Source organism: Varroa destructor, unplaced genomic scaffold (genome assembly GCF_002443255.2).
Source record: "Varroa destructor unplaced genomic scaffold, Vdes_3.0 BEIS01000618.1, whole genome shotgun sequence".
Classification (NCBI taxonomy): Eukaryota; Metazoa; Arthropoda; class Arachnida; order Mesostigmata; family Varroidae; genus Varroa; species Varroa destructor.
This window is the reverse complement of record NW_019212071.1, coordinates 23,721-36,936: the sequence shown is the minus strand read 5'-3', so window position 1 is coordinate 36,936 and position 13,216 is coordinate 23,721. Positions and strand designations below refer to the sequence as shown.

The 13,216-nt window shown below is 44.3% G+C and overlaps 2 long non-coding RNA genes across 2 annotated transcripts in view; one reads left to right on the top strand and one right to left on the bottom strand.

Annotated features, from left to right (window-relative positions):
- The window catches only part of LOC147754120 (uncharacterized), a 29,846-nt gene that overhangs the window by 3,794 nt on the left and 12,836 nt on the right, over positions 1-13,216 (top strand). The window contains exon 2 of the long non-coding RNA XR_015318199.1: positions 118-636. This is a non-coding gene — a long non-coding RNA (uncharacterized LOC147754120). The remainder of the gene's footprint in view (positions 1-117; positions 637-13,216) is intronic.
- LOC147754121 (uncharacterized) lies at positions 4,193-6,762 on the bottom strand. The gene is made up of 3 exons (XR_015318200.1): positions 6,493-6,762; positions 5,911-6,146; positions 4,193-5,717 (listed from the first exon to the last, which is right to left on the bottom strand). It is a non-coding gene; the product is annotated as an uncharacterized LOC147754121 (long non-coding RNA).

Genomic DNA, 13,216 nt, shown 5'->3' with positions numbered 1-13,216 from the left:
CCGTAGTGAAGCATTCCCTTGTCTCTTCCCTTTCCTTTCCTAACTTTGAGTTAGCAGTTCTTCGGTAAAGACCGCTTTACTGCTATACCGCTCTGTTGTCCTATTCCGCTGCTGTAGTTGCTGTTCTGCGTGCGACCGGTTCGTCCAGATACGACCAGTACTACTATCGCTGCTACTGCTGCAGGCCTTTGCTACTGCTTTTACGAACGACTACGACGAGACACGAGAAGTGGAAAGGAGGCCAATAAAGGGAGCCCCGAACTGGGAGAGGGCAGTTGCGGCGGTAGCAGTGGCGTGTGAAGCCGGCCGGTTCCCTGTTACCGCCCGGTGCTCCTTGTGGATCTGCGAGTGCGTGTCCGAATGTGTGACTCGCTCTAGCCAAAGTCGTGCTGCCTTGGCCGCTGCTGTCAGATCCACCATTCGCAGTCAGTTCAGTTCCGATCGGGATAGCGACAAGAGAGCCGCTGTTCTAGTGCCACTGAGAAACCACACCGGCAGACGCGTGGTCAGGTAGCGACGACAAAGGACACAAGGGACAAGCTAAGTTCAACTTCTTGGAGTGCTTGAAATTTGTGCAAGTTCTACAAGACCAACGAAGATGAGCATCTGCAACGGAGAGGATCTGACCTTCCGCAGGTAGGCGACGGAAACCAATTAAAGTAGAGTGAAAAAGAAGAGAGCAGTTTAGTTTAGGTGTAAAAAACGTCGGTCTCAGAATGAGTGCGTCAACGCCATTGGATTACATATAGGCTTATTCAAAGGATGAATGTATTATAAATCGTCAACGCTCACTGATCGATCTGTTGGTCCAACGTCAGCGAATTATAAATTGCGGCACTGCGTGTGGATATACAACACTTCTCGTTGTCAGGTTATTCCCTTTGCTTCTATAGTACACGCGTTTGAATAAGACCGGTCTATAAAATTGGAAAGTTTTTGGTGCTATATACGCTCCTTAAGATGAAAATACATTTGAAATAGTGGCCAAACGGCGTCACTGATGCCGATATACAAACTTTTAGCACAAAATGCTTCTCGGAAGTGATTATAGATGCTGAATCTTAAGAGTAACCTTACGAGCACAACAGATCCAGGAAAGCCAATTCAATAATTATTGATTTTCGTCTAGTCCAAAAGGAGCCTTTGAAAATATTTGCCCGCTTTGGATTTGCTTGGCCATTCGAAGTGAGCGCCTCAAACTTTGAATTTCTCTCGTGTATTTTAATGCAGAAGTTATAGATAACGGTTCCTTTTTTAACCGAAACCCGAGAACACCGTGAGCTTCTGATTCGCTTTTTTACTATTGTATCCTGATTTTCTGAAGTCGGCCTGTGAATCGGTCGGTGATGTCCGTAGGTCCGTAAGGCCGCACCTGTCGTAGGATTCTCACGCTCTCATTGCTAGTTCGAAGCTACTTTCCCTATGCTACAACATCGATTGTATAACAGCGATTGCCCACGGACAACAACAACCCTTAGCCTAAGGCCTTTGTGCACCCTATCATGTTTTTTATAGGTGATTTTCTGTTAAAATACCTGCATAAGCTAGTCATACGAACAAATACAAAAGGGTCGTTTTTCTTTTTTCTGAACGGCCTAGCATGCACCTGAATGCACCTGCTTTCTGTTTATCAGCGACTCGATGCGTAACGTGCTATATTTACGGCTTAGTTGGAGGCGCAGGCACGGCCTTAGACACCGTTCGATCTGAGCAAAGCCAGCGAACTATTGAATTGTTAGCCTAGCTTATATTTGCATACTTGAAATCTGAAGTGTTGCTGATGCTGGGACGTCAGCAAGCGATTATTTGAAGGCTCCAATGGCGTCCAAGTGGAACAACAAAACTCACATGAGATATCCCGATGGCGTCAGCCAAAGATCACATAGTAGTCTATTTTTTTGCTGATAGTACTCCATACTTGAGAATAAGTAGCGGCAGCCTATGCAGCTGCGCCGGCGCATCCGTTAGTGATAGCGATGGTGGCGGAACACAAACGAGGACATTTCCCAGCAGAATGAGATTTTTAAGCAAGTTTGTCATGCTTTCTGGTCAAGTAATTCATAAGGGTGAATACGAGCTCTTAAATTTCAGGAGTAACGGTCGATTAGCTCAGCTTCATTGATTGTCTGCTTTGCAGCGTTTAGTTTGTAATACAGTTCCTTACAAGGCTTGTATATAAAGTTAAGTTTTATGTCGCCGGAGCTACTTAGTCATTAGTCGAAAGCGTAGTAGTTAGAAAATGCGGCTCAATAAGAAAGAGTAAGATCATCTCTTTTCGATTATCTCTCTAGGTGGCCGCTACGCGGCGCATTGAATTATATTTTTTTTTAGGTATGTACCGAGCACTTACCTGCGTTGTCAGGTGCTTATAACGTTTCTTGCTAATTAATAGATTATTATATCTTAGTCGTAGTAGTAGTACTACTGAACTTTACAGAAATACATGTCTAAGAAGTGGTTCCTCTAGTTTTTCTTCTCTATGATAGATCGACACAGCTGGCTGCTGTATAGAACGGTACCCTTTATATCTGATTCGTTGATCTATACCCCATGCAAGCGAACTATTGTAAACTATATAAGGCGCAAGTTTCATTGAGAAATTCAAGACTCTGCACAACGAAACGCGAGGCATCCCATCGTCACTTACAAGCGCAACAAATCCGAGCTTCTTGTAAGTTCAGCCAAGCGATTTACTTCTTCGTTATCAGAAGCCGCATTATCCCATTGCCACCGCCGCCATCACCTTCAGCACCGCTGACAACAACAGCATCTCTCTTCCTGTCCCTCCCTCTTATCGGGCTCTTCTCTTTTACAGTAATCATGAAAATTACGGCTGCATTAGATCTTCACGCCTCTCCGCTCAAGTTGATTGTCCCACAAATAATACGCACGGGCACTGGCAAACACACGTGCAGACTCGTGTTCACCTACACGTAAGAAGAGGACAGGATGGCTTAAAATGCCTGTCATCAATCCCAGCTCCAGTCGTATCGAGCTCCTGTTCGCATTACTGTTAGGGATTGGTTAAACCGCAACGGGCAGGATCCATTGGCTTTTCAGGCTCTAGCGAAACAACAAAGCGGGAAGAGCGTAGCCGTAAAAAAATATATCCAGATTTTGATCAAGTCAAACGAACCTTGTATTGTCGTTACCCTGATATGATATGGGGTATGCACGACTGATATGCGCCGACGAGCTCGTGTATTTGTCTTCGTTTCCCTATGCGTGTATTTTAGCATTCAAAGCTCTCCATTGTTCGCGATTAGCAATAGCTAGCAACTAAAAAGCGCCCTATTTACGACCAGGTATGACCTGTTTGACATACTCAACGTGGTCGTTAGTATCGATAGCTCGTGATGGGTAACTTCGTGCATTTTTAGAGTACGCTCGTGAAGTTCACATCTAACTGCGTTCAGTCATATTTTGCCAGATGAAAATCTGCAACCTCTGAGTCAATCAGCCGAAACATGTTGTGGCTTGTTTGACTGATCATTTCCATATTAGCTTTAGCAGCGTGATTTTTTCTTTTCTAAATTGCATTAATTTATTTTACCAATTGTTCGGCTAATCAATCAGCATATACGTTCGCTCCGTCTGTTTATTACCTATTGTAGCTTGCACGTATCTGCTGATGCTTTACCCCCATCAAACCATGTTAGTTCGATGTACGAGTGGAAAATCTACAAAAATACGTGGTCTTTCCATTTCCATTCCACCGATGCAAATGTCGTACTTTGACAATCATTCTGTGCAGAGATACGCGATTGATGAAAAATGGTGGGTGTGAGGAGGGGCGCCAACTGGACGATTACCACTCTTTAGAAAATAAGTATCAGCTACACGGTTTGACGTTTCAGACATATCGTGCAATACAAGTAGCATGGGGTCACATCGGAGAATAGATGTTGAATACCGAGGGGGTGATCCATCTGCTAGAATCAGCATTGTGTTTCGTAATGCACCGGCTGTCCAAGAAGTTGTGCACGTCAGCAAAACGCTTGAATAACAATTAGACGGTAATGCTTACCTGGCTACGTCTGTCTATTGAAAACTATCCCCTCGAGTACTGGGGATTTTCGGCCCTTGTGCCGGGCTTCTCATTACCTGAGATAAAATTTCTGTTCGGCCATGCAACATGCCATTCCTCCATGGTAATTTTATACTTTGTGAGAGCTAAAGCAGAAACATCAAATGTCAAAATCCTCTCATAAGCTGCATAATTAACTGCTATGACGAAATTTCATTTATTTAACTGTTGGTAAATTTGCCTTTGGCCTTTATAATAGGTTTTGCGGTCACCTCTACGACAAATAGCTTTAGATGATAGGTTTCTTTAAAACAATCCAATGTACAGAGCACTGATACTGTCGTTTTCTTTTTGAGCTGTATCGTGTAGCTCTTTTTACGTATCGCTTTAACGGTTATTTAAAAGAGCCAGTTTAATTAGTGCACCGATTCAAATAACCAATTCGCTAACAATAGACATGGCCATGTTGGCTATTCACTGGCGCAGATCTTTTGGGTGCAACACCGTCAGTGTACCTCGAAAGGTCTCTCGGTGCTGTGCTAAATCGTCTTATATCTGCGGATGATATCGTCCAAGGATCAACGGGCCTCTACCCAGTCGACAAGCAACTACACTTGTACGTCCGATTGATATGACTTTAGGCATGCGACCCGAGCCTCCGCTACCTGCTGCTATCAAGTAACTTGCTAGGCATCGCCGGTTCCCTTCGATGCCTTAGCCCCTTCTGATTATGGCGTTGCCTTGCCTTCCGGTGAGCGCAAACGAAATAACGATGGCGCTGGTCGAATGCTGCTCCATGCGAGTCCAACATCGACCACACCGATGGCTCGTGCGTTTTATGGGCCCCCTAAGCCTCGACTCCTTTCTTTAATATCACCGTCAGTCGGTCCTTCCTTCATCAACAGATCCTTCTTTTGCCAAAGCGCGCCTCTTAGTCGACCGAGCATTTTGGTCCAGTTTACTTCGTTGCTCTTTGCAGCACGACCATTCGTTGATCTTCTTGTTTCTCCTAGTCGACTGATACGTTTTCGACGGTGTTCTGTCCTCAGCTGTTCTCTTCGGGAAGGCCAGGTTGCATAGACAATTTCGCCCTGTAAGTGTCGTCTATGCGTTTCCTAGACACACTGACTTACTCCGTTTACTATAGAAATAACGCACAGATTTACCATCTAAGTATGATGTGCACAAGATAAAGAAGCTGCCTTATATCTATGCATACAAATCTATGCAGATAAATAACAGAAGAAAATATTTTTCGTTTACGCATCAATAACAACATTAAAAATGCTCCGTACTTACTCGCTTTGTGTAAATCAATAATGAATTTCAAGTGCGCCACGCCACAGCTGACAGGTGACCAATATTTGCGCCTGCACAAATACGTATCGTCGTCATATTTCTTTCCCACTCCTCGTAGCACTTTAAATTCTGCTTTTTTTTTTGTGCGGAGTCGTGGTTAGATTGTTACGATATTAGGCCGTAAAAAATAATGATACTTACCATCGGTATCATCTGTACAATGGCAATAAAGATTTTCTATGTGGTGAGCGCGTGCGGCATAAAGTTACGATGGCAGTAGCATTGGCACCGGCAAGCGGCGATAGTACAAAAGCAACAACGTTAAGAACAATGAAGATGAAGCACACAACTGTGTGCGGCAACGACACCAGCAGCGGATGTACGCCGTTTCCTAAAAGAAAAGACGATCGATTGACTGATACAGCTGCTAATCAGTTCTCGTTCATTGATTCAATCGCCTCGAAGCGCACCGTTTTGTATTCAAAAGCTTTTTGATTTTGAAATTAGGCGCGTCTTCACGCCAGCGGCATCGCGACAAACAAAGCTGATGTTTCTATAGAGGCAGGTGTGGGTAGATGTCTTACCATGGCCCGTAGTCGTTGGTCCTTTTCGGTAACCCCAGGTAGTGTTGACACGTGACTTTCCCGCAGGATGGGACGGCACTCACTGCTTGAGCACGTCCCCATAAGCAGACGTACCCGGATAAACATATTGAGCTGTCTCTTAGATAGCGAGGTGGAGAGCTTGCAAGCCTCCGGCCTGGAAGGCACGGACGCGAACTTTGCCGTTATCACCACCATTATACTGACCAACACGAGCGCTACGAAAACAAAACAACAACAACGTCAATAACGGCGTTGGTAACATTAGCGCTAACGTGAAACGGATGCAAACAGTAGCGGTCGCTGAATAATGATCGTGCTGAACGATAAAAACGAGCGAAAACTTTGCCAGACCACTCCACCTACCCTGGTGCCAAACGGCGTTATACTAAAGCTACGCGACGAGACATTACAACTTCCCAGCGTACCGTCATACGCATTTATAATATTGTCGTCAAGCGTATTGCTTTCACTTACAAACAACTGTAACTTCCTTAGTGGTCACAGCCGTAGTAGTTGTATTATCATAGTCGCGGTAGAAGCGGCGGCATGATGACTAATTACGTTTTATCGTAGTCGTCGAACGTTGCGTAACAACGGTGGAGGCTACGTTTTTTCTGGCGTTCAAGCGGGATGGAGAATTTTTGCCTCCGGCGACTAAAACGCTCCAGACAATGCAATCATGACGGCGACGCTAGTTGGGCAAACGGCTAGCAGGCAGGGAGGCGGATCTCGGGAAAATTCGGGGGGCAGCGCTCGTATTCCTTGCACTGTTTTTACTACGAGTTCTGTTGCTAACGTTGCTACACCGTCTAAGCTTAGGCAAAAAATCAGCTCCTCCTAACGACATTGAACAATAGGCGTTCGTTGTTATTATTATATTGTTATTGTAAGTGTGCGTTTGCATATTCGATTTGTGCATTGAAATCTATGAAATGTCCACTTTTAGTTTATCGAATGGCCTAATACAGGCCTTTATAATCATTCTACTTCTATGACACATAGTTTATATTTAATATAATATAATTATTATACAAATTGTTCATACGATTAAAAAAAATCAGTTATACCCAAGACACTGGACTGTCTGTGGTATACTGGGCGGCAGTATAAGAAGCCAGTGACCATGGGTAGTATTTACACTGTCTTATTTCGTCCGTACTCAGATACATACCTAGTTAATCATAGTAACTTGTTTCTGCCCAGAAACAGACATCGATGGACACACACCGAAGACGTCTCCAGTTGATGTTTTATATTATGCGCCTTCAGTTTTATAAATAGATCGCTATCTTATACAATGTTCGCCAGGAAGCGAATTACCGTGCTGATACCGCCACAATTATAGTTACGGGCCGTCGATAGACCTATCAAACCGTCCGTAGCTTCCCGCAAGAGGAAAACTTATCGATGTGTGAGAATCTGTAGGCAGATGATGCAGTGAGCTTTCTGTCTTGTACGTCAATTATTTGATATTTTTACATCTCAGTAAAAAAAAAAAGTAGTTGTTGTTGTAACCGCATCTTGTGAGTCATATCTACTGGCCTAACTCATGCATACATTGTGCTGTTATTACCTGTTGCTGTTATTACCTACATATATAGTACTTCTGTGAAAGAATCTGCTACAGCAGTTGACGAGATCTGTATCATCTTTGAGTTGGGAGAAAGCCGCGATTAGCACTTCCCTCTATTTCCCTCTATACATCAATTCGTGGTATTTGTTAATAGTGACCCCTGCGATGGTCCAATAAGCGGACGAACCGTCGGGGAGATGCTACGGGTAGCTTTTGTTGCTGTCTAAGCGAAATTTTACCCGTGGAGCCCTGCTTCACCCTAAATCGAGTTCTCTCGAAGCAGCTGTTGAGGCATCATCCGCCGACATTGTGGATCGTTGGTGGGCACTGGCGTGTGTTTCGGTCATGAAAAACTGCGCGCCCAGAGGGTGACACACGAGCGGTTGTATTGCGGGACTGCTGCTGTTCGTAGCCGCTGCTATTGCTCTCATCTCTCTCTCATCCCGCCGTCCCCCGACTTAGTTGGCTGTGTTTAGCACTAGCTGTGTTTACCGCCCGCCACTCTTTGTCAGCCCTCCATTCAACCCCCTCTTGCTTTTCCATACACATAACCTCCGTACCGCCGGCCTAGGATGGCAAACTGGGACAGACACCTCACTTTGAGGAGTAAGGCGCTCAGGCGGAATTGAGTGCTGCTTACTGGTAGACTGCGTTCGACAATGCTGTTAGCTGGGGCTACTGACGCTGTCTATAAGCTTATACGTCTTGTACTCACACATCCATACTTACAAAAAGTTCTTGTGCAGCGCGTAATGTTAATGCAGTTCCAAACGTAATAGGGATGCTTAATACGTTCGGATAAAACGTTCGAGCGATGAACTACACTTTACAAGAAGTTACGTATTTAAAGTTCCAGGCATTTATGTAACTGATATACGAAGTCACTGAACCGCAGGGTCGCTAGAAACAAGGTCTATGACACATTGAAAAAGCTCACAGCTTGAAACCCCGTCAACCGAATTCGATTAATATCAAGGAGCCCAGTCTGTAATTTCGTAATATACCAACGAAATGTTCCCGCCGTTTCCTCTTACCTATTCATGTTAAAGTTAATAAAGATACTCGTTTTACTGGCGGCGCACGTAACGAATCGGGTATATTGCCACTTTCGGGGGTGAAACAGGGGAAAGGGTCAATCTTGCTTTCTGTATGCCTCTATATGCTCCGATATTGCGTTATAATAGTAGTTTTATAGTATTATACGATTATGGAAACGGTCAGATATAGGATGGCTATTGTACCGTGCCCATTTTTTTTTTTTTCTATGAATCAGGTTATTGGACGGTGTAGGCGCTTACCCCTCCATCAGTATGAATTTGGTGCGCTGAAGCGATTACTGCCGGCGCGGTGCAAAATACGAGCTGGCAACTGATCTCTTTTTTTTTTCTTCTTAGCTACCGCGTAATATATATATATATATATATATATATATATATATATAGATATATATATATAGCACCCATTTCTTGCGAAAACATGAAGAATATAACAATGTGCTGCCAACTATTGTATAATGATACGTGTAGGAATGCCGTATCATAGACGTGAGCTCGGTTCTGGTAACAAAAGCTTGCCAAAGTTGGTTTACGGCGTTGCGTCAACAACTAAGACGACCAAGGAAGATCATCAAATGTATGCTAAGAGGATGGTATGTATCATTGTATGATAATTTTTCGACATTTGAAATCAATCTAACTATGGTAGGGGGCATAAGTAATGGTCGCTGATCACTGACAAAACGATGGCAAGTTAACTGCAATCTACTAAATGCAACTTTTTGCGGTTAGCCACGGTGTCATTATTAGCTTCGACTTTGCTAAATGAAAAAGGAAAGAGCAGACGAAAGAAAAAAGAAAAATTGGTGGAAGGGGGCAGGTACACAGCAAGCGCCGCCACCGTTGCTAGCTAGCGATAGAGGTAAGGAACGTCGTTCAAGCTTAGCTCACGACGGCCATAGCGTTCTGCTTTATTTTCACACAAGTGGCTAGATCGTGAGTAGAGCACCCATCGTTACTAAGGCAGCATCGGCTCCTGTTCCCTCTGCCGCTGATCTTGTGCGACCATGAACGTTTCTGTTATCGTTGGCGTCGCTGTTGTTGCTCACATAAGCCGCCGGGTAATAACCTGCCGCCGACACGCCATCGCATACGCTTCTTTAACGAGCAACCGTTAACTCTATAGCGTAGACCTTAGGTTAAATGCAGGTAGAAATGGCGCACAACTTTAGCCGGGCGACAGCTTGACGTTTGGAAGCAAGTAAGCGATTGAGGACTTCTGGCGCTGCGTTTCATGAAGGCCTAATCGATGCGCACGAAGTCGAGAGAAGGGTTAACTCTGTGCGACCTGTGTGCACTTACGCTTAACAACTGACGCGCATAAATTATACCAATCTTCGAATAAAGATATATCATCGTCTACGACATCAACCGTTACCCACGAAAAATCTACGAGTTGTTATTTTCGAATAGTTTTTTTTGGCTTAATACTGCATACAGTCAAACTAGAATCTGTTTCAGTTGTCCAAACGGATAGCTCATTAATGTGTACTTCCAGTTGAAATTGCGCAGACCTGAAAAAGAATAACATTTAGTAGAAGTTTCGTTGTTTGTAAAGGGAGCTCTGTTTTTGTGTGTGTATGTATAGAAGTGCCAATGAGGAGTGGTTAAATAAAGTCGGACAGCCAATTTTTGGTTTCTTGTTTTCGAAATGTCACCTGTTGTCTGCACACGTCTTCCTTTATTTGCGCGCTACCGGACGGCAATAATGGCGGTGGCGCTTGTGCGGCTGTGTCTGGCCAGCGAATAGAGTGTTTCAGCTGCGTCCGTTAGATGATTGCCAACTGTTTAGGCATTCAAAGGAGGGGGTAAGGCCAACGCTTCTAAGGGCAATCGGGTTGTATTCAATAGCGATAATCGAGACGGGGCTCTTCCGTGACACAACAATTAAGTCTGGAAAGCTTTTTTTTCTATTTAGCTTTCAAATGCCAACGAAGCAGCGGGATGGTTTACAATTAAAGCTGCTTCGAAATGACGCCAACGGACGATACGTTTACAGACTACGAAGGAGAGAAACTAGTTACTGGCTACTAGAAACTGGCTTTCTTTAGGGTTCTCATTTGACGTGCGGCTGTAGTTTGACAACTACCATGCATAGTCGTTACCGGATTTGTTACGCCCTGGTCAAAACTTGTTTATACGTGAGCCAATCTATACATGGTGGCCGATTGAGCAAGTAAATACGATTTGATAAATTGGATACTTACTCTCCTGATCAGCAGCAAGTGCGGGCCAAAACTTTTTTGCCTCACTTACCAGACCGCATGAATCATGCGGCTCAGGTCTTGCGTTATGGTGCTCTGTAGAGGTAAAGTTTGAAGCTCACCGATGAGTCGTTTGGCATTTAGCCGCGAGCTTTACCTACGTCAATAACACAAAAACTACATCGGTCGTAGTTGCAGTTCTCGCTTCTGCCACTTGAAGTCAGTTACCGGTCGGTATCAGCTAAGAGACGGCAAGCTGCGACGCATCATCGATGCGCGGCCGCCTGTGGTCCATCGAACGTCATCAAATGTCGCCTGGCTCGAGCGACTGGCCGGTTAGAGGACTGAGCTAACGTTGCTATTGCTGCCGCTCCATCAGTAGCGCTAGACGTCTGTATATTTGTCTCTCGTCTATTTTTCTTTCTTTGCTACTTCTCTCTGACGCCTTTGGCTGAGAAAGCTCCGTTCGTCGTTGATGAGTAGGTTCTCGGAAGGCTTCAGCGCTAAGCTGCGCCGCATCGTTCACGTCGAGTGGTAACTTTCTGTTTGCTCTGTCTTCGGCGTCACCTCTTTTCAGCCAGAACGGTCGCTATGGCTGTAAATATTGTATTTGTCGTCGGAGCGTCATCTGCTGCCGATCTCTCAGTTGATTGGTCGGTTCGTTACGCGAGCGCTATGTGCGCCGCGCTCCCTGTAAGAGTCGGTGGCTTATATAGCAAGTATCATCCATCGGTGCCCTACAGATTGTCACATATATACGTGCGTTTAAATGTGTTTGTGTGTGTATAGGCAAGTAGAACCAGTAGCTAGCTGCGTAATGTCTAGCTGCGCGCGTCTGGTCTTTTGAACGCCACGCGCGGCTACCCTGTTGCTCATTGGCTGGTTTGTGTGGCAGATCTGCGTGACCACGCGTAGAATAGCTCACAGGACCCCAGAATAGAGAAGAGACGAAACACGAAAAACGTAAAGCTCGTCGCATTTGTGAGTTGACTGTTTCTAAAAGAAGTCCAAGATGCAATGCGCACACGCGGATATATGCCTGCACAGATAAATAGACAGACAAACACGTGGTCATATTTGGATTTGGTAGCTAAGGGTCGGATGCAGGTGGCTGGTAGTAACAACAAGCCAGAAAAAAGCAATAGTAACAGCAACCATATTGTCCGCGGAAGGATAAAAATGTTACTATAGGACGATAAAAATCACGATGGAGGATTGTAACATAACATACAAAGGTTAAATGTTTTGGCTGCTTACTTATTCAACCGATCCCGAACAGGTGAACGGCCAAGCGGATTCTGATAAAACCGCTCGAGACGAAATAGGGCTCGGAAAGCAAAAAGGACCCGGATACACAAGAGGAAAACATTTTTCTGTCTCTTCTGTTTGTGGTATAGCGAAGAAGGCCAAATGGCCTGCACTGGCCTAGGATGAAGGGGAAATAATCGAGTGCTGATAAAAGGAAAACGAAGAACGAAAACAATGAACAGAAATAGATATCGACTGACTGAGCAGGGCAAGCGAAAGGGATTTACAGGGATGTGCAGGGAAAGCTGCACCGTACGAGTTTCAAACATATATTTGTTTACCCGAAGCAAACTTTGATTGTTATAATATTTAACGGGTCCTGATTGAGCTATTATAAGCATTTTGGGTGGGGCAGTTATTCCGATGAATGGCTTATTAGATATAGATTTCTGCAAATGATAAGTAGTTTGTAGAGGTCGTTCTTATCACCCTTTGCTATCTTTACCTCGTTGGTGATATTTTAAACTAATTAAGTAATTACATCATCGTCTTTATTAGTATCACATTTTATCTGATTAGTTTGCTTCTTTAAGCATTGATAAAAAAAAGCGTATCAATGTCAACTAAATAAAAGCTAAATAACGCGAGATAACTAAACTGCAGCTTTTGCTACCAGCTCTGTAGAAGAATCGACGTTAGGCGAACTATAGCTATACAAGCATCATTTAAATGCGTCAGAAAAAAACAAGAAGAAAAATATATATTATCAGAATAAGGATTTGTGTCTTTGTCTTAGAAACACATCGCTATGAATTCCCTGCATGATGACTTATCTGTGTGTAAAGCTGTTCCTGTTCCTTACACGTTTGACGTAAACGTTTCGTGTGCCACGCAGGGAAAATGTCGCTCATCAACTATTTGACGTTACGCATGCTTCACTGTAGTGTAGATATGGCTGTACACAAACGTATAGTCTAGCTGCAGTGCGCCTATTCGCAGTCTATTGTCGATCGGGTGGCCGAGTTATCAATCCCCTACCAGCAGCAGCGAAAGCTGACCTCTACTCATTGTACGAATGAATCAAAATAACTAGCCAATGCGTCGGTTTGTCTGACGTTGGTCGACAGTTATTAACGAGTGAAATGTGTCCCGCCCGGACAACAACCCCACCTATCCAGCCTTATCCTTGTGCCCACTTCTATACG